Genomic DNA, 22,353 nt, shown 5'->3' with positions numbered 1-22,353 from the left:
TGCCCCCAAAAAGTAAGAGTAGATTCTCCCGTCCCATTCAGTGGATTAAATTATTCACTTCAACTTTTTACTTCAAAGGAGCTCTTCACCAAGAGATTTCATCATTTTAGTCACTCAGAGACAAATCCTCTTATTGGTCTTTTTATTCAAAAATTTCAATATTATTGCTGCTATGCTTCATATTAGGTTAGGTCTCAACTTGGTTCAATTAATTTTTATATCTGCTATTGATCCTCTACTTTGTAGGGAAGGGAGCTCTTTTTTCCATTCCAGGTGAATGGCACAGGCTAGAAGAACCAGATGGAATTGGAGTTGAGCCAGAAAAAGCCAGTAAAGAGCAAAGTTAAAAAATTTTGATCCTGAATGAATGGATTTGTGTCTTCTCTTTGGGAAGGGGAATGACTTCTTTTATACTTCGTTGACTGATCACTGAAATATCTCTCTGTAACACAAAAAGTAGAATTTCTTGGCAATGAATATGTGTACATTGATAAAACGTAATATTTGAAAATTTTGCTTTGTTAAAAAAGGAGAGGCCCTCAGATGCACAAAAAACTTCTAGTGACTCTTGAGGTGACAAACAACTGGGAAAAAAGTAGACATTTGTTGAGTGGGGAATGGCTAAAAATATCATGACATGTGAATGTATTGGAAGATTGCTACAATTTAAGAAACAAATATAATGAAGACAGAAAAACATTTGAAGACTTGTGTGAACTGATACTAAGTGAAGTAGAACCAGGAAAACATTTAAAAATAACTTACAATAATGTAAATGGCAAAACAATGACAAAACTATAAAAACTAAATTATCGTGTGCAATTTGAACCCTATAAAAAATATATGAAAGACACCATCTGTTTTGCAGAAGTTGGTGAGGGTTCAGGTGTGAAATACTCCATTTAAAGTCAGATTTTTTTTTAAATGCTGATCAATTTTGCTGAAATTTTTTTCTCATTTTTATTCTTTATTATAAGGGCCATCCCTTATAATTATATATGTAAATATATAAATCAGGGATATCCCTTATTTATGTTATAAGGGCATCTTGGAAGAGAAAAAGATATATTGGGAAATGTAAATGATGCCGAAATAAAAAACATCAAAATTTTATTTAGGAAATAAAACAATCTTCATAATTTCTATCTGTGCTGCTTTTTACTTATCATGTCTACCCTTTTGCTCTAATTTTGGTTTTCTTGCATGCCAAAAGAAGGCATAGAAGAGATGGAACAGATCATATAAATTGAGATGAGGACCCATGTCTAAGTTCTTATTCTATGTCTCAGACTGAATGTTTTGATTGAAGGCAACACAGTGTAATGGAAGGAATTCCAGATGTATAAATCATGGCTTTGCTACTCACTTACCCATTTAACATTGGGCAAGTCTATAAAGAAAGGAGATTGGACTCAGAGACCTCTGAAGTTTTCCAGTCTCTAAAATTATGAGATTGTTCAAGGGAATTAATGAAAAAAAAATCAAATGAAGGTAGCCTAGCTGTACCAGATCTAAAATTATATTAAAAAGCAGCAGTTACTAAAACCATCTGGTATTGGCTAAGAAATAGACTAGTTGATCAATGAAATAGGTTAGGTTCAAAGGACAAAACAGCCAATAACTTTAATAATATAATGTTTGACAAACCCAAAAGCACCAGTTTCTGGGATAAGAATGCATTATTTGACAAAAATTGCTGGGAAATTTGGAAATCAGTATGGCAGAAACTAGGCATGGACCCACACTTAACACCATACACCAAGATAAGGTCAAAATGGGTCCATGACCTAGGCATAAAGAATGAGATTATAAATAAATTGGAAGAGCATAGGATAGTTTACCTCGCAGACCTGTGGAACAGGGAGGAATTTATGACCAAAGTAGAACTAGAGATCACTATTGACCACAACATAGAAAATTTTGATTATATCAAATTGAAAAGTTTTTGTACAAACAAAACAAATGCAAACAAGATTAGAAGGGAAACAATAAACTGGGAAAACATTTTTACAATCAAAGGTTCTGATAAAGGCCTCATTTCCAAAATATATAGAGAATTGACTCTAATCTATAAGAAATCAAACCATTCTCCAATTGATAAATGGTCAAAGGATATAAACAGACAATTCTCATCCGAAGAAATTGAAACTATTTATAGACATATGAAAATATGCTCCAAATCATTATTAATCAGAGAAATGCAAATTAAGACAACTCTGAGATACCACTACACACCTGTCAGATTGGCTAGAATGACAGGGAAAGATAATGGGGAATGTTGGAGGGGATGTGGGAAAACAGGGACACTGATACATTGTTGGTGGAATTGTGAACACATCCAGCCATTCTGGAGAGCGATTTGGAACTATGCTCAAAAAGTTATCAAACTGTGCATACCCTTTGATCCAGCAGTGTTTCTACTGGGCTTATACCCCAAAAAGATACTAAAGAAAGGAAAGGGACCTGTATGTGCCAAAATGTTTGTGGCAGCCCTGTTTGTAGTGGCCAGAAGCTGGAAAATGAAAGGATGTCCATCAATTGGAGAATGGCTGGGTAAATTGTGGTATATGAACGTTATGGAACATTATTGTTCTGTAAGGAATGACCAGCAGGATGAATACAGAGAGGACTGGCGAGACTTACATGAACTGATGCTGAGTGAAATGAGCAGAACCAGGAGATCATTATATACCTCAACAACGATACTGTTTGAGGATGTATTCTGATGGAAGTGGATCTCTTCGATAAAGAGAGCTAATTCAGTTTCAATTGATCAAGGATGGACAGAAGCAGCTACACCCAGAGAAAGAACACTGGGAAATGAATATAAACTGCTTGCAATTTTGTTTTTCTTCCCGGGTTATTTATACCTTCTGAATTCAATTCTCCCTGTGCAACAAGAAAACTGTTCGGTTCTGCACACATGTATTGTATCCAGGATATACTGTAACCCATTCAACATGTAAAGGACTCTTGCCATCTGGGGGAAGGGGTGGAGGGAGGGAGGGGAAAAATCGGAACAGAAATGAATGCAAGGGATAATGCTGTAAAAAAATTACCCTGGCATGCGTTCTATCAATAAAAAGATATTAAAATAAAAATAAAATAAAATAAAATAAAATTATGAGATTGTAACATGGTGAAAGACAAACTCTGTTCACATATTCATGATCTGCTAACATCTAGACAGTCATTCTTCCCTTCATCTTCATTAAAGACGTGAGACTTGAAGTGGACTAGAGTGGGGGATTTTCTTCCTTCAATCCTGGGAAGGAAGTTTTCTGGGGATAATTGGCTTCTGTAAATCCTAAGAATGAAGAACCACTTGGCTTTTGAGAACAGCTGATTGATTCCTCACCCTTAGCCTTTAATATTACATTTGATTTTACTTCCTAGCCCCCTCAAATGCAGAATCTTCTGTTCAATTTGTAATGCACTTTAAAAATCCAACCCAATGAAAAAGATCTTTTGTTTAAATCGGATGATAGGCATTTGGATGGCCCGGATTCTTATCTTAGGAACATCATTGACTTAGATGAGTACCTAATTGGTCTCCATCTCAGTTTACTCATCTTTAAATTGGACACAATAATAATACTGGACATATTAAGAGCTTTGAGCTCAAAAGAAGGGGGCTGATAAGTTTAATAATGTCCTTAAGTTCAAAGAGAAGGAACTTTAAAAGGCTTTTTAAATGAGTTAGGATGACTTCTTAGTTACCCAATAGCTTTAATAAGACAGTATTCTATTAAGTCTTTAGACTCATAAGGTTTGAAGGGAGCTTTGCAGGTGTTTTTTTTTTTTTTTCCTTTTTTTCCCCTAGAACAGGAACATCCCTAAACCACTCCCAGAGGGCTGAGATTTTTTTTTAAAAAATGCTTATTTTCTGAAGGAGATTTTTACAATAGCTTGAGTTCACTAGAATTATAGTAACTCTTCTTTTACAGGGTATGGGTCTAAAATGTATGTGAGTCCATACAGGGAAACAAACAGGTCTGACAACTTGTACTGTAGTTTTTGTTAATATGACTCCACCCTCCCAGTCTAACTTTGTTTCCCACTGCCTCCTAATACACACACACACACACACACACACACACACACACACACACCCCTTCTACTCAATCTGGAAGGGTCACCTTCCTTATATGCATGTTGTTCTGACCTTATCCCCCCCTAATGTGTCAGCCCTCTTTTTCCGGATCAAAATCCTGTCCATATATTAGAGCTTAAATCAGCTCCCACCTTTTCTATGATGTCCAATGACTATCCTTTATAACGTTAGCGCAAACACTCCATGATTACATCGGTTTTTCCATTATATATCTTATTTGTACATAGTTGGGTGCATATTGCCTTCCCATTAGAATTCCTAGAGGTCAGGGACTTCTAGCATTTAGACGGTACAGTAGGCACTTAATAAATGCTTCTGATTTGTTGATTCTATTGAACAATTCTCTATCCCTTCTATAAACGCTCCATTTGCTTATAATTTATCACTATTATTTTCTAAATGCTTCCTATTTTCATAGAATCATATATTTTAAATCAAAAGAGAATATTGAAACCATCTATTTTAACTCTAGCACAGTAGAGAGAGCACTGGGCCAGCAGTCAGGAAGACTTGACAATTATTTTTATGTAGTCCTGGAAAATCACTTAACTTCTGTTTGCCTCAGTTTCCTCAATTGTAAAGTGGGGATAATAATGTGCCTCCAGGGTTGTTGTGAGGATCAAGTGAGATAATAGTTGCAAAAGCCTTTTTTAATCCTCCTTAACCCTAGCTCTCTTTCCCCCCATTTACCATCATATACCTCATTCGAACATGGTTGTTTCCATGTTATTATTCCATTAGACAATAAACTCCTTGAGAAGAGGGACTACTTTTTGCCTTTCTTTGTGTAACTGGAGTCCCCAAAGCCACGGGTATGGGGTTTTCCCCCACTGGTGGAGAGCAATGCCCTAAACCTGGGTGGGGGCAAGATTTGGCAAGGGCCCAGGAGTTGGAGCCCTACTCCCTTCGGATTTCATTAGAGACTCTCTTCAAGTCTCTTCAGGTTCAACAATTACTTCAGGCATTTCTGGCTTCCAGCTTTGAGAGAGAATGAACATTGCCAGCTTTTCTTCAGATTACTGAGGGAAAAACTGGGAAGAATTTTTAAGAAACTGAAGAGACTAGATCTCTTTTCTTTCCCCTTCTCATCAGCTTTCTTCAGCCCGTCATGCAAGTGAGGGGTGGTCATCGCTACCAAGGAGGAGAGAACCCCTCTAACTGTGGACTTTGGTTACATTTTTACCCCTAATACTGATACCTGCACACATTAAGTACTTAATAAATGTCTATTGACTACTGCCTGGTTCTTAGCACAGTCCCTGCACACAGTAGGAGCTCAATAAATGCTAATTGATTGATATAAAATCTTAGCTTAAAAAGGCCAAGCTCTCCCATTGCATCCAGGACCATCTTCAGTCATCTTAATCTATATTGGATGCAGATAATCTGGGGAGGAAAGTGAGGCAAGTGACTTTGCACAGCCCTCCCTCCCTGAAATCCAATTCGGTTGCACATCATGGCGTCACCTCCCTGATTCCATATTCCTCTTTGAGAATGAAGGACAAACACCAGTCCAAAATAACAATTAAGATAGGGCTGAGCACATAGAAGGTGTTAGATTTTTTTTAAAAGCTGTTGATTAGCAGGTAGATGAGTTTTCCCCAAGTGAAAGATTTACTCAGCTCAGATTCATTTAGTTTTTTAATTGTATTTATTTCCCCATTAATTCCATTATTTATTTTCTTTTGCTCCCACCTTCCCCTCTCCTCATTTTTTTTTTTCTCTTGGAGAAGCCAGGCCTAGATCTGTAAAATCTCCAAAACACTGAGGTTTGGGCCAGAAGGTGCATCTGTTCCTGCGCATTACAGGGAAAAGTGTAAAAGTAGGAAGCTGGTCGTGTGAATCCACGTTTCCTTTGTTTGGTAAAAGACTAAGTAACTGCATTTAGCAGCTGACACACACACAATATTTTTTTTTAAGTTAGCAAAGAGCATTTCATTTCAAATTGGAGATAGTGATGGGATGGGGGAAAGTAGAGATATAAAGATTATTTGCGTGTGATTCTGGGCAATTCCTTTTACCTTTCTAGGTTTCAATTCCCATAGCTATAAAAATATGGAGGGGCTACCTTCCAAGAACCTGCTGTGCCCTCGCTGCTGTACTTTCCTACTCTATAGCACGTCTACAAATAATCGTACAAAACCCTACGCGGACTTCTGTGGGAGCTCGGCAGCTTGGGCCCATCCTTGATATATTACGAGCCAGTGATTCACTGGGCTGGGAGCACGGGTGCCCGCAGCCTCCCGTGGGCTCTGTGCCCATCTCTTTCCACTGGGCCCTGAAAGCCACCTGGCCCACTCGTGGCTTACCGAAAAATCGGCCCATCCGGACGGCCCACTGGGAAATTCCTACATTTCTCAATTGGGAAAGAATTTCTTGTCTTATCTCCCTCTTGTGCCTCAAAATACAGCCCTTGGTGGGAACTCTACAGTAGAGAATCGACTGCATGTGGTTTTATTACTCAGGCCAAATCTATTCTTCTCTGGGAGGCTTTTGGAAAACCTGAAGCATGTACTAGCAACTAATAAAAGATTTATTAGGAATCTCTCATTTTCTCTCTGCCTCTGTTCTCCATCTCCACCAAAGTTTATTTGTCTGCCTCAATGTCTCTGTCTCTCTCTCTCTTTCTCTCTGTCTCTGCCTGTTTGGCTGTCTCTTTTTTCTTTCATTTTCAATAGCCTTGTTGCCTCCATTTACTCAAAATGTCTGGGTGACCCCGAGATTTAAGCATTCCCTGGCCTGGGTAGTTACCGTATCAGAAGGCAGATGGGCTGGATCAGCTAAGGGGACATTTTCCACTTAACCAAGTAAAAGGTAGATAATTCTCTAGAAATTGTATCCGTAGCAATAATGAGGTTGGGAGAACCTTCTTAGGTTTGCTTTTAGTCTGCTGACATCTTTCAGATTGAGTAATTTTTTTTTGCAAATTCAAAATAAGTAACTCGAATAGAAACAATGTGTTTTATTAAAAGATTTCTAGTAAATGTTTGATATTTAAAGATCACGTACCCTCACTAGGCGAACTCGGTACACGGTATGATTTGTCATTGGGTATTTTAGTAGAGTTCAAGGAAGCAATTTTCCTTTGAAACTTGCAAAATAAGTAGACAGGAAAAAAAAAAAAAGACGGCGTCAGTGTTTCAGAAGATATCAGCTGCTTTTTTAGAGATTAGACCAGAGAATATGTGGGAGTTTCTATAATATTTTGCCAGTTCACATTTTTCCATCAAAGGTAAGTGTACACGCCGGACCAAGAGGAAAAAACGAAATAGAGAAGGTTCCTTTGGATATGTGTCACTCAAATTAGTCAGTGGTTATTCCAACCGGGAGTTTTCATCTGCTCCAGGACGAAGGTTATTATTTTCTGTTTTATGCTTGTGTTCGCTCCATGAGTTATGCAATTTGCAAAACACTCAGAGACTTTAAAAGGCACTTGGTGTCTTCCCCAGAAGGCGTGTTAAATATTTCTTTGGAAACGTTTCTGCTGATATCATATTCTGGGTGTAAGTGGAGTTCTTTGTCTTCCCTTTTAAACATTTGTTTATTCTTGGACAAGTCTCCATGGTGGCAAGGTCTTTGAGAACTGACTTGCAATTATCCATGAAAGAAAGGGGCAGAGGAAGCTTCCTAGTTAAAAATCCACTGACAAAGCTCATTTAAACTAATCATTCCCATCTCTCTGTCACACTCCCCAAATATTTTCTTTCAGAGTTACTAAGAATCACAATGAACTGGCTTGAGTATTCTCTTCTCAGACTATTCTGCAGATTTAATGCTAATGAGTAAGCAGATCACTTACAGAATTTTAGATTTGCAAGGGATGTTGTAGGTGAGTGAGTTCAACACTCGCCTGAACCACGGATCCTCTATACCATCCTTAACAATGGCAGGAAGGAAGAGGAAGAAGAAGGCTAGATGTCTCTAACTGGATATTCATAAAAAGTAGGTTTTTAATGGCTGCCAGAAGGAACCTTACTATTATTCTGCTCACTTATTTTTCAGATGAGGAAAATGGGGTTCAGCTAGTTTAAATAACACATTCAATCAAATCCTCTATATTTTCAATCTCTCTATCTATAGAAAATACAGTAATCCCTGCTTCCTTAAAAAAAAAAAAAAAAGTAGTCATCAAATAAAGAATAAAGTATAATCCTTCACCTTTATCTATTAAAGGCAGAAAGTTTCTTTTTGATGAGAAAAAAACAACATTATAGCTAACAAATCTTGTGTCCCTGGATATTACTTAAACACTCAATGCCTCAGTTTTCTTATCTGTAAAATAAGAATATTAGACTAAATGGCCTAAAAATTAAGATATTTTTTCTGTTCTAGATGTATGATCCTAAAACAAAAATGGCATTATTTACCTCATGTGATATTTTATCTATACCAGATAGAGTAATGAGATGAATAAACTAAAACTTATATATGGGAGAACCTATAAATTGAGTCTCATCAAGGGCAGCTCAGTTCTGAGGTAGGAATGACTTCAAGCCATCCAAGCCAAAGGAATATAGACAGGGTAAGAGAAGACTGGCTGATGAGTGGGTTTGTCCAGGTAATTTCACTTCACTCTATTTGTAGGAATAAAGAGGTCTTATTTTGGCCCCGAAGTTGGAGGCACTTCAAGTCTTCCCAACCAAGAAATGCTTAACTCTTTTAAAACTGCTCTTGAAAGTCCCAACACATTTTCTGAACCTCTTATAAATGGAAACTGAGTGCCTTATGCAATCCTTGGAGATCAGAGAAAAAAAATGAGTCACAACGGCCCCCAAATAAGGAGATAGTAATGTAAGAGCACGCATGTGGTAGGAAGGAAGGGAATAGGCGAGGCGATGAGGAGAGCAAAGAAATTTTGGTCCGATGTGAGTGTATTGTGGAGCCGGAATCAGAGGCAGAAAGAGAGGGAGGGTCTGCAGGTACCCCAGGAGGTATGAAGAGAAGGCCCTTGCCCGAAACAAAAATGCCTGCTGCTGCCTGAACTCCCATCACAATGGTGTTTTCATAGTCATAAATTTAAAGTCAGGAAACGCACTTTTTATTACACCTTGGGCAATTAATTTATTTCAGATTTGGCTACAGTGCTTTCATCCCTAAATCAAGGCGAAGAAGTTAGAAATTGAAGGCTTGACTTTGAATTCTGTGTCTCTCACCTAATGCCTGTGTCCAAGCCACTTCACGTCTTTGGGCCGCAGTTCCGTGACATCGACATTCTGGCCAGCCTCCTCATCCTCCCCCTGGAATTCAGAGCCCCCACGTGAGCTCTAATTGATGAACTGCTTTCTCTTGACCAAAATTGTCCTCCAAGTCTTCCTTGCTTCTATTTGCAGATTCATAGCTTAGCATAGAGCATCTGGAATATAGGAAGTGACTGTTCATTCATGAACTCATTTCTCATCTATAAAAATGAGTTTGGACAGAAGATCCATCAGCTGTATGGATCTTCTGGAAAAAATACAAATATGCCAGGGGAAAGTAATATATTAACACTTTAATATGGATGAATTTATCAAACGTCTTTTCCCATTGACAGAAAACTGTGATTATGTGAAGGCATTGCCTAAGAGGGGCAAGAGCAAGAAAAAGGCGGTTGCGCTGACAAGCCACAAAAGGATGAACAGAAAGGAGGAAAACTGGTGACAAACTTTCCCTAGCCGCCGACATTGTCTAGGAGCAGCCCTGTGCCAAAGGCTTCGGTGGGCAAAAGACTTAGATAAAATACCAGCAGATCAGAGGGCGTACAGAATCACACGGTTAATCAACTGACTATAAATTTTAAAAATATAAAGATTAACTTATTAATTTAATTCATTTATAATTAAGAACAATAGAATGTACATGTTAAATGTACGTCGATTTAAATGTGGAGATTTTTGCTCATTAGCTATGAGTTGATCTGCTACCAGAGAATTAAATCATATCTATGGTGAATTTCTGACAATAAATAATACCAGAAGACAGAAATAAGTTAAAACTAAAGGGAAAAAAAATGACTTACAGGTTTGCTTTGGAAGTAAAGAAAGGAGTTGGTACAGTTGCTCTTCAGGAGCCCCAAAGCCACAAAGAATATTTCAGAGGAACATGCTTGCTCATGGCCTAGTAGTAGTCAGGAATGGCATAATAAATGGAGCAGTGGTTCTTAACCTGGAGAACTTGCTCTTTAACACTTTCAACTGATGGAAGAATTTTAAAATAATTTTTAAGATACATTTTACTATTTTAACTATAATTTCTTTACCTGTCAAAATATACTTTAAATGCAATTATGAGAAGGTTAATATTACATCAAAATAAAAAACATCATCTACCATAACTGAGTATTTCCTGGACATACCCAAATTCTCTGATACGGAGGCATCCTAATGGTTTTGGAGGTACAGATTGCTTAACATGAAGGCCCTCTCTGTGCCCTGCCACAGGTGGGATAGCCTTTGAGTGGTTCTGTATATGGAACAGGCCATGTCTTTAAAAGTGACCAGACTGAGACAGTCTGTGTCTTACTGGCTCATGCTTTTTCCTGGTATTTCCAGAGGGTCAAGATCACTGTTAGTTTATAGCATAAGTGCCATAAACTGAGCCATTGAGGGAGAAGACTTCTTTCCTCTCTTCTCCCTTTGTTTCATGGAAGCTTTGTAAAATGGCGCTGGAGGTTTTTGTTTCTGTTTTGGTCGCTTTGAACTTCCCAGTTTCAGGTGTTGGCTGGTGATTTCCATTGAATAACAAAACAAATTGTGGTGTATGAATATACTGGAATATTACTGTGCTGTAAAAAGTAATGCACGTGATAAATGTGGACTTTGTGGCCAGGATCCCACGGTGGTTGATGCAGCCAGTTAGCCTGGCGTGGAAACCCTAAGAAACGAGGGCACCTGGGACTGGAGCTCAAGGAGGGCTTTAGATTTAAAACTTTGACTGTATGTTCTATAGGAATTGAGCATAGCTAGGAAATGAATCCCTTTCCTTTTCCAGGAATTGATAGATACATTGAAAAAATCCAAAACTGGGTGATATGGACAATTCCACAGCCACAAAGACTAGATTGGGGGTGTCTTCTTATATCTCCTCACTTTAATCCCTTTTGATCTTGATAATTTTATTACATTACTCTTTGGTGCATTGTTTGTAATTATTGTGTATATTGTTTTCGGGGCACTGATTACTCCATTCTTCATTCATGTAGACCTTGCCATGCATTTCTTTTGTACAGTAACATTCTGCTACATTCATGTACCACAATTTGTTTAACTCCTCTCTTGGTGGGCATCTACTTTGTTTTCAATTATTAGCCATCACACACAAAAAAAGTGCTGCTACAAATGTTTTGGAATAAATGAGGGCTTTGTTCTTCTTGATGACTTCCTTGGGATATAAGCTCAGGAAAGAAGTCTGATTTAAAGGGTATGAGCATTTTAGTCACTTTATTTGAATAACTCCAAATTGTGTTGTTTTATTTTATTTTTTTTAATGGTTGTACCATTCCATAGTGGAAAGGTACACACCACCAACGGTGCATTATGTATTCCCCAACCCTTCTACTATTGACAGTGTCCAGTTTTCTGCCATCTTTGTCCATTTGTAGAAATATGAGATGAAGGCTCTGGATTGGTTTGTTTTGTAATTCTCTAAGTATTAGTGATTTAGAATATTTTTTTTATGCAATTGCAAATGCTCTTTTTTTGAGAATTGTTGATTCATATGCTTTGACCATTTATCAATTGGGGAAAGGCTATTAGACTCCCTCCTTCCTCCCTTCCTTCTTTCTCTCACACACACCACACACATACACACTGTTTACATGTCTTGGATACTAAGTCCCTATCAGAGAAATTTATTACAAAGATTTTCCCCCTATTTGACCACTTCCCTTCTCATTCTAGATGCATTAATGTTGTCTGTGCAAAAACTTTTCAGTTTCAAGTTCCCTTTTCTGTTGTAAAAACAATCTTCTGTTCCTTCAGTTACTTTACTTTAATCTTTTTTTTTAAGTGGCTCTGTTCCCACTGGCACTCTTCCCCTCACCCCTCAACCCCTTTCCTCATTTGATATTCCCACTTCCTGTCCTCTTCAGCCAATCCTGGCTCTTATGTTAGCTATGTTATTTTTATTTGATTTTTTTTGCTCCCCTTTCCAAAAAAGGGGGATTTTTCACTGTCTTCATTATTCATCTTCTCTTTCTATTTATTCTAGAACCTCATTATGTGACTCATGACCCCTACAATCTGGTCTTTCTTTTTGCTCTGTATTCTTTATGCTATTAAAGCTTCCAAATGAGCTATTCTTGGGTTTCCTCTCCAGGCATTTTCTGCCACTGTCTTCCATGTTCACTACATGGATTCCCCTTTTCCACTATGTCTCATTTCCAGAGCAACGCCAATTAATATCGACAGTAGCAGTGACAACAACAAAATGATAATAGCAGCTAACGGGTATATAGCACTTGTTAAGATCGTTATAATTATTCTCTCATTTGATTTGCACATCCTCACAAACACTCTGAGAGATAAATTCTCTTAGTATGCTCATGTTTACAAATGAGGAAACTGAGGCAAGGAGAGTCAAGTGACTTGCCCAGGGTCACACAGCTAGTACGTGCCTGGGATCATATTTGAATATAAGTCTTCCTGACTCCAAGCCTTGTGATCTATCCATTCTGCCATCTACCGCTTGGAGCCCTCCCCCAACATCTCTCTGATTATTCATCCCACTAGTGATCCCGTAGGTCCTTTCCCTCCTACACTTACCTAGAAATCTCTGTGTCCCTACCCTCCTACTCCTTTGCATGATAGTTTTTCCTGGAAGTTCCATACCGGTCCTCCTCCCCTAGACAAATTGATTTTCCAAGCACCAAATCCCTCAGACCCCATCCAGAGAAAGATTTGTCATCTCCCTTCATTGCTTATCTTCCCTAGGAGAAACAATCTTCTCCTCCCTTCACAGTAAGGTCTTCTTCCTTTCCCCTTGCTTTTCAGTCTTTCCCCTCACTCCTCCCCCACTATCCTCTAGCTCCTTCTCATTCTGGAACCACAGAGGTCACCTTTCCCTTACTACCAGCCCCTCATTTGACTTTGGTACATCACTCAGTCCTCTCTACCCTTTACTTTGCTCCCCATCTTTTACGTACCTTGTCAATATAGTCACACACACACACACACACACACACACACAAGCATTCATCTGTAGTAAGGGTGTTGCCAGATTCTGTCCATAATATCCCCCGTCTATCTCTTCCCTGTCACCCCCACCAAATTTCTGCCTTCACTCCTGTTTACTTGTGTCTATTTAAAAAGGCATCTACTACTGGTCTCTGTACCAACCCTGCTGTTACATTTATTCACTCCTCCTCTATTTCTATTATTTGGGGCGTTCAAGGGGCAAACAGTCTCTTCAGGTTTGCTTTTCTTTCTAAAAAGGTTTCAAGGTCTTCTTTATTATTGAACATTCATCTTTTGTGTTGTACAGATTTACAGGACAGATCACCCTGGGCTTCATCCTGAGCTCCCTTGCTCTTCAGTATATATTATTCTATTCCCTCTTTCTTTTTCCAGTGATTGCGGAATCATCTTGCATTATTCAAATATCCTTTCCTTTGTATTTGAAGCTCTTTCTTTTGAAGGCTTATAGAACTCATTTCTGAATTGAATTATTAAATTTTACTGCTATATGTCTTGGAGTACTACATTACCTTTCGATGGAGCGTGTTTGTGATTGTTCTTTCCTTTTATATTATTGTTGTTATTGTATATTGCTTTCTTGATTCTGCTCACTTCATTCTGTATCAGCTGTACTTTCCATGCTTCTCTATGTCACATACATTATTTCTTACAGCACAGGAATATTTCAGTATATTCATATACCACAACTTGTTTTGTCTTTCTCCAATCTCTGGGGATCTACTTTAGTTCCAATTTTTTGCTATCATGAAAAGTGCTATTAGAAATATTTTGGTGTATATGGGTTATTGTTTTTGCCTTGTCATTTCCAGTCATATCAGACTCCATGATCCCATTATGGGGTTTTCTTGGCAAAGACACTGGACTGTGTTACCATTTCTTTCTCCAATGGATTAAGACAAATAGAGATTAACTGGATTCTCCAGGGTCTGAGACCAGATTTGAACCACTAAGTATGGGCCCAGTCCTCTGGGTACTAAGTCATCTAGCTGCCTCAGTAGGAACTTTCTTCTTATCAATGGCTTCGCTGGTGGTACAAACCCAATAAAGGATTCTCTGGTTCAATGGATATGGACATTTGAAAATGTTTATTTGAATAATTCCAAATCAATTTTCAAAGCGGTCATATCACTTCATAGCTCCATCAACAATGTATTAATGCAATAATCCCACCCCTCCCTAATAATGATTTTCATTTTTATCATCTTTGCCAACTTATGGGGTAGGAGGTTGTAATGTTCTTCTCTCTAAAATATAATCGTTCTCTGGGAGCAGGTTTCTTGGAGGGTTTCTGGGAGCAGCTTTAGTTTCAGTTCAGAGTAATAACCACCTTAAATGCAGTCCAGATCCTTTATTTTCTCCTTCAGAATAGCCTGGTTAGCTTTCTTAGAGGCCTATCTCTCTCCTTAGTTCCAAGAGCTCTTGATGCTAGTTCTTTGTCCCTTCCGGCTTTAGCCTCTAACTCTCTTCGAATCCCAAAGCCTCCAGACAGCACAAAGGTGGAAAATAGAATGAAACTTGACTCTTCCTCCGAGAGTGGGACTATGGGCTTCTGATTTGTCAATCTCCCAAAGTCTCTAGTGGGCTTGTCCTTTAGTGGGCTCCTCTTTATATAAACTCTCTTAAAGATGTGAACTCAAATGTGTGAACTCTCTTAAAGGTGCGAACTCTGAACTAGAGAACTGTTAAGAACCATGCTAAATTAGGTAATTATTGTCTCTATCAATTCCAGTGACTTAGCACCTTGTAAGAATTCTAACAGGAGGTGAAACTTCCGAGAAGTTAGGATGAGCATTTCAGTTAGTTTTAGTGATTTAGATTATTCTTTCATGTGACTGGGAGTATTTTGTGATTCTCTTGAGAACTCTTCATTTCTACTAGGAAATGTCTGTTAGTAAAGTGTGTGTGTGTGTGTGTGTGTGTGTGTGTGTGTGATATACACACACACATATGTATATATATACATATACCTATATGTATATAGACATAAATATTATATATCGGAGCTCACAGTCTAATGCAGGAGACAACATGTAAACAGCTTTGTATTTGTAAGACATATGTAATACAACTGAAAGGTAGTCTAAGAGAGGGAAGCAGTGATGGAGAACTGGGAAAAGTTAACTACAAAAGAGAGGATTTGAATCTTGAAGGAAGATAGGAAGTAGAGACAAGTAGAAAAATCACTCCAGGCTCAGAGTGCAAAGGCACAGAACTGGAGGAAGTCTTACACTTGATGAATTATAAAATAATCCAGGATCACTAGATTGTAGAATACTTGGAAGGAAGTAGTCTATAAAAAGACTAGAGAGATCAAAAAGGATCACATCATCTTAGAATACAAGTTGCTTAAAAAAAAAAAAAAACTTGGAGGAAGAAGGCCATCTTTCCTCATAAAAAAGAAAAAAGCAATTAAGGGAAAAGAGAGCTTGTATTACAATTAGCATTTGAAGGTGAACTTAGAAAGAGAAAACCAAACACCCCAAATTGAACAGATCTGTCAGAATTTTTCATATGCAATAAAACAAAAGGATTCTTTTTGGGCCCGATATAATATATTATGTGAGAAACTGGCAGACACAAGTAGATTATGTGGGGTAAAGAACAATTGGCCAATTACATACAGAAAAAACATCCATGATAGGTGTAATATTCACGTACTTTATTCATTTGCCAAACATTTATTTTAAATCTTATTTTTACTGATGTCTTTTGTTATTTCATGAATTTAATTTCCAAATATCTCCTTCCCCCATGCCAACAGTCTTTTTTTTCATAACAGAATTTAAAAGAAACAGGATGAAAAAAGAAGTTTGGCAAAACCAAACAATCCATCAACTATGTTAGAAAGTACATGCATGCAGTATTCCACAGCCCCTGAAAGAAGAGAGATGAATTTTCTCCTTAAAAACAAATTGTAATTTGTATTGATGTCTTTTGTTTTTACATTATCTTCATTTCCAAATATGTTTCTTCCCTCAAGTCTTACCAAACAAACTAATCTTTGTAATAGAAAAGGTAGGGAAAAGATAGAGGGGAAATAATTCAATAAAACTCTGCTGTTGCTTCTGTTTATTCAGTCATGTCCAACTCTTCGTGATCCCATGGACCATAGTATACAAGGTCACTCTATCTCCACTGTCTCTCAAAGTCTATCCAAGTTCATCTTCATTCTTTCCTTGACACTATCTCTCTGTCGCATCCTCTACCATCCTCTTTTCCTTTTGCTTTCAATGTTTCCCAATGTCAGGGTTTTATTTCCAAATAAGTCTCATCATATTATGTGATCAAAGCTTCAACATTTGACCATCCAGTGAATAGCCATTTATTTAAGTATTCACTGATTTGAGTCAGCCAGGTGGTGCAGTGGATAGAGCCCTGAAGTCAGGAGGACCTGAGTTCAAATCTGGTCTCAGACACTTAACACTTCTTGGCTGTGTGACCCTGGGCAAGTCATTTATCCTCAATTGCCTCAGCCAAAAAAAAAAAAGACTTCATTGATTTGATCTCCTTGCTGTCCAAGGGCCTGTAGTAGTATCTATAATGATCACCTGAATTATATTTACTATTCCCTGAATTGAATACACCCATTCAATAAAACTAACCAACACATCAATTGATACTGACAGTATGAGCGCCATATTTCATACCCATAGCAGCCATTCTCCAATGAAGATAAAAAGGTGAATTTTCTCATCTCTTTTTTGGGTCATGCTTGGGTTTTATAATTATATAATAATTGAACGTAAGCCCTCTGGCTTCTTGAGGCAGATCCTCTGTAGCATTTATAAAGAAACATGGAGAAAAATCACAAAGGATGAGAAGATGTGTTCTGAAGATGTGTTGTGATCTACATCGAATGTACTGGTGAAATCATGGATACACTAAGGTTTCTCCATAATTCAGGTGAATTTTCCAGTTCAACTCTGGAAGTTTCAGAGCTTGTCTTACTTTTATCAGATAACTGCTCTTTCTGCTTCTATTTGACTAAGACAGTAAACACAGCCAAAGCTATTAACCTTAGACCCAGATTTTATGTAAAGGCAATAAAATCATAATCATACTCAGCATTCACCCAATCCTTTTCATCTTCAAAGGGCCTGACATAAAGACTCTAATTAATCTTTAAAGAGGCAAACAGGTATTACTCCCATTTTACAGATGGGCAAATCATTATCCCCCCCCCCAAAAAAAAAGTTATAACTTGCCAAAAGGGGCCCTTTAAGAATTCCCATTGGTAATCACTTGGAAAGACAGAAAGTACAGGGCACAGGGACTAGATCTTAGGGTTAATCATCATGGACTCCACCCTGACCTTCAATGCAACAGAAGCAATCATAAACACCTTCAGTTCAGGATAGAATCTGTGGTTGGGTAGGCCTTGGGGGCAAAAGATCTAAACCAAGAGCGATTGGACTTGAACTCTGGCTTGAACTTTGAGAAGTCTGAATTATAGAGTCTGGTTAAAAGAAATTATAGTCATTGCTTTCAAGTGCTTAGAGCGACTCCACCTCGAGGTAACAATAGGCTCTCTCTCTCCTCTTATGGCCAGCCACACGTAAAACTGGTTGCCTTCGGTGTCCAGGTCTTATGTTTTGTCCTCCCTCTATCTCCGTGATTTCTCCTACTCTGGCCCCACTGCTCTTCCCTCTTGTTCTGATCTGGCTGTAAAAAATATACTACTCTCCCTGCTAATCTCAGCTTTGCCTGCCGCCTCATCTCATCTCCCAGCCAATAGCTCTAGCGCCAATTACAAAATGGTGCAACCAAACACCAAATCAGAAAGAACCTAATAAACTCTGAGTTTATTATGCAAAAAACATTTACTTCTTTCTTAATGGCTCTTATATTTCACCAGAAAGTCGTGCTTTTTTAATTGTATTGAATTAAAAACCAAGAATCTGAGGGATAGTAATTACCTGAATTTTTAGCCTTAACTCTAATCAGCTATAGCAGTGATTTCTAAATTTCATGTTCTTCCTTTTTTTTAAAACAAAAATATATTCCTACACACAAAGTATGCAATCCATGCAAATATTTAGAATTTATTGACAATTTTATAACACCACCAAATGTCTTAAGCACACAATAATACATGTAATGAACCAATTTTAGTCATTGATAAGTTTTTTTTGCAATTTTCATATTTATGACATTTATATTTATATATTTATAATGGACAACCATTGTAATAAAATTATTGTGATAGGTAGGCTTGCTTCTTTCCCTACAGAATCCTTTACTAATACTACTAATACTAATGACACTCTTACTCATAAATCTTTTTCAGTCCCTAATAAAGATCAACATTTTATCTTTAAGATAGCAACAATAACAACAATAAAAAAAAACCCATTTCATGTTCATAATAGAAATAATAGCAGGAAAATTATAATTTTGCTTGCTATACCCCTAAACAATTCACCATAGCTAAAACCCAATAGAATTTTCAGATTCGAATGCTAGTAAGTCTACTCACTACAAAAGTAACATATTTATCAAATGGCAAATGAATTACTTATCCATTCACTCAGAGAATTTAAAAAGAAAATTACTTCAGTAGATCATTCAAATGATTAATATGTTTTTATCTTTCATTTCACTTGCAGAACAAATAATATTCAAAGTAGAAAACACAAACATATGATTTTATAAATTTCTTATCATAGTTCTAAATTTCATATAGTCACTTTATCTTTCTCCATCAGAATATTAATGTGAGGACCTTACATTTATATATTTAGCGTATTCAACTTTTTAAAAATGTATCTACCAAAAACACACTTTTGGGGAAATTTTTTTTTCTTATAAATTTGCTTTGTTGAATGAATGAATGAATGACACATTATTTATTAAGGCCTTGTATATTATGTACCAGTCCCTGTGCTAAGCCCCAGGACACAATTGCAAGAAAACAAAATAGCTTCTGCCTGGAGGAGGTTGTATTCCACTGGGGGAAGATGACATAATGGAGCCAGAAAGAGTGAGAAATACATATATGGGATCATTGTTTGGAAATGGCAGGTGTCATATAGAGATTACTTTTGAACAAGATAAGGTGAATATCTACCTATCCAAGCCCAGCATCTCAAGGCAGAGTCCAAAGGCAGTATGGTTTAGAAATGGCTGGGAAGTGACAGGAAGAACTGGTTTTTGTTATTCTTGTTTTTTAAATGAATTTATTATCTATTTACTTTAGTATTCATCTAAAAAATTTTACATTTTGAATTTTCTTCCTCCCTCCAGCTCCTTCCCCATTGAGAAAACAATGTGATATCAATTATACATGTAAAATCATGCAAAACATATTCCCATGTTAGTCTTTTGCAAATAGAAAAGTAAGAAAAATAAAGTGAAAAATTTATACTTTAACTTGCATTCAGCTCTCTGTTCTGGAGCTTTTTTCATCATGAGTCTTTTAGAATTGCCTTGGATCATTATATTAATCAAACAAGCTAAAACTTTACATCATTACAATATTACTGTTACTATTTATAATACTCATTTCATTTTCATATGCTGTCTTCCCCTGGAATATAATTCCCTTGAATAAAATGAATGTTTTCAAATAAATTTCCAGTTGACAAAATCAGAACTGAGTAATAGAGTTTTGTAAGAGATATGCTTACTAGTATTTGGATCCTTTGTGCTTTAATCAGTCTGTCTGTCATCCTTGGAAGACAATCCAAGGGATTCCAATAGGAGGAGAATGAGGAGGATGACCAGAGGGATGCAAGTGTAATTCATCTTCATTATATCCACTAAAAAAAAAAAAAAAAAAAAAAAACCATCAATGTATTCTTTCAGCTCAATTATCTTTCCAAGTCCATCAGCATGAGGACAACAGTATTTTGTGTGCTCCAAATTCAATATCCTTCCCTCTCATGATCACACAATTTTGCCAACAGTTTTTCTTTTAATGACTTAGAATTTTGTTTTTGTTTTTGTTCTTATGTTTGTTTCGGTAAATTTGTCTACTCTTGTAACAATTTGAAAAATGATGTCATTCCTCTCTCATAATTCTTCTTACAAATGACTGTCTGGAAAGCACGTGATATGTCCCACATTGTTAACTAAAGTTTAAACAAATATTTAATTTTGAATTCCATAATGTCAGAGTCTAATATAATTCTTCTTTTATCAATTTTATTAAAAAATGTTTTGATGTGGCAATATCACCAATAGATTTGCATGACTATCTTTAACTATGCAAGTTGCTTCATCCTCCTGCAATGCACAATGAAAACATTTTTCAATTAATTATCACAAAGGTCTTCAGATGTACAACCAAGTTGCCTTCTCATCACATTATCTACAAGAGGAATCATTCAAAAACAATTTTTATATTATTCACCACATATTATTTGACCATATCAATAGCTATAGTTGTTTTATATATATATGTGTTTGTGTGTGTGTGTGTGTGTGTGTGTGTGTATACATATATATATATATAATCTGAGGCTTTTTATACTTGGTAATTCTGTGAACATAATTTTTAGGCTTTTTGAGCAATCTGTTTGATGTAACAGACATTAATTAAGAAAAAAATTTGGTTTTTTGCTTGCTAAAAGAATCTCATTTTCTTTTGAAAAATTCTCTAATATTGCCAATGTATTCCACATGTCATTTTCATTCCCACAAAGCAAATTCAATGATCTATCCTCTCCCTCACAACAGTACTTGTCAATCCCAATTATAAATACAATGTGTTGTATTTTCGGGATTGGAACTTTTTACACTGTTTTTATATATTTCCACTTGTTAATCTGTTTCTATAAGCTTTGCTTGTATATGTTTCAGTTGCTCCAATAGATTTTTTCTTCAATCCAATCATATTTTTATAATAAAGGATATTATTTTATGCTTTAAAAAATTAGAAATAACATTTTAAAGATAAAATCATACCGAAGTTGAAAATTCAAACAGTTTTCTATAATTATTCTCATTGTTTCAATTTTTTTAAGTTGTAGTTTAAAGTAGTTGTAGCAATTTCTTAAAGTTGTAGTTTTAAAACAAATTTACTTCACTTTACTTTAAAAAATTAATGACACAGAAATAGATTATATGGTAAGGTATTTCTAAGCATCATGACAACTTTTTTGTTGTATATGTCGTGAATTTACAAATGCTCAGGATGATAATACTTGCAGTCAAGACTAGATTCAATACTCAACATATGGTTCTTACTCAAATTTAACATTGTATATTAATCTCTGCATAATATTCATTTTATTTACTTTGATGTGAATTTTTATTTATTGAAAAAATATATTTATGTAGAAGTCATACTTAAAATATCCAATAACTTTGACTACTGCTTCATACCCCTCCCTAAGAGGATCTTATACCTTTATATTCCATGGTTTGAAAACTCTTCTTAAAAAGAATACTCTTTGCCCATAATGGAAGGTTAATTTGTGTAGCCTTCTGGATTCCTTTAATTCTTTCCTCTAAACCAGCAGTGTCAAACTCTAATAGAAATGGAGCCCATGGGGGCAATTAGGTGGTACAGTGGATAGAGCACCAGCTCTGAAGTCAGGAGTACCTGCGTTCAAATCTGGCCTCAGACACTTAACACTTCCTAGCTGTGTGATCCTGGGCAAGTCACTTAATTCCAATTGCCTCAGAAGAATGAAAGAAAAAAAAAGAGAGAGAAAGAAAGAAAATAAATAGGGCCCATGAAATCATGCAGCAGTAGTTGCATATTGATTTAGAAAACCACATATGATCATTATGTATTTATTGTATGTCTATATTTCATTATTTCTTTAATCTGGTTTGGAAGTGCTGTGGACCACTTGCAAGTTTGACAGTTTCATTCTAAATAACTCACTCTTCATAAGGCTAATCCTCCGGATAAGATTTCTTTTCTGGTTAGCAGTATCCCTTTAGATTAAGACCATATTTTAAAATCCTTGAAACTAGTGAGATCAGTTCTCCTGAAGTCATTGGAATGGTGATCACAGTAGATGCATTTCATCCTCTAGCAGCCATATCAAAATTTGTCTTCTCTTCTTTTTTGATTTATATTCATGCCCTCCTATAAAATTTTTATAGAGATTTGAG

This window comes from Antechinus flavipes, chromosome 6 (genome assembly GCF_016432865.1).
Source record: "Antechinus flavipes isolate AdamAnt ecotype Samford, QLD, Australia chromosome 6, AdamAnt_v2, whole genome shotgun sequence".
Classification (NCBI taxonomy): domain Eukaryota; kingdom Metazoa; phylum Chordata; class Mammalia; order Dasyuromorphia; family Dasyuridae; genus Antechinus; species Antechinus flavipes.
Note: the sequence above shows the minus strand (reverse complement) of the source record.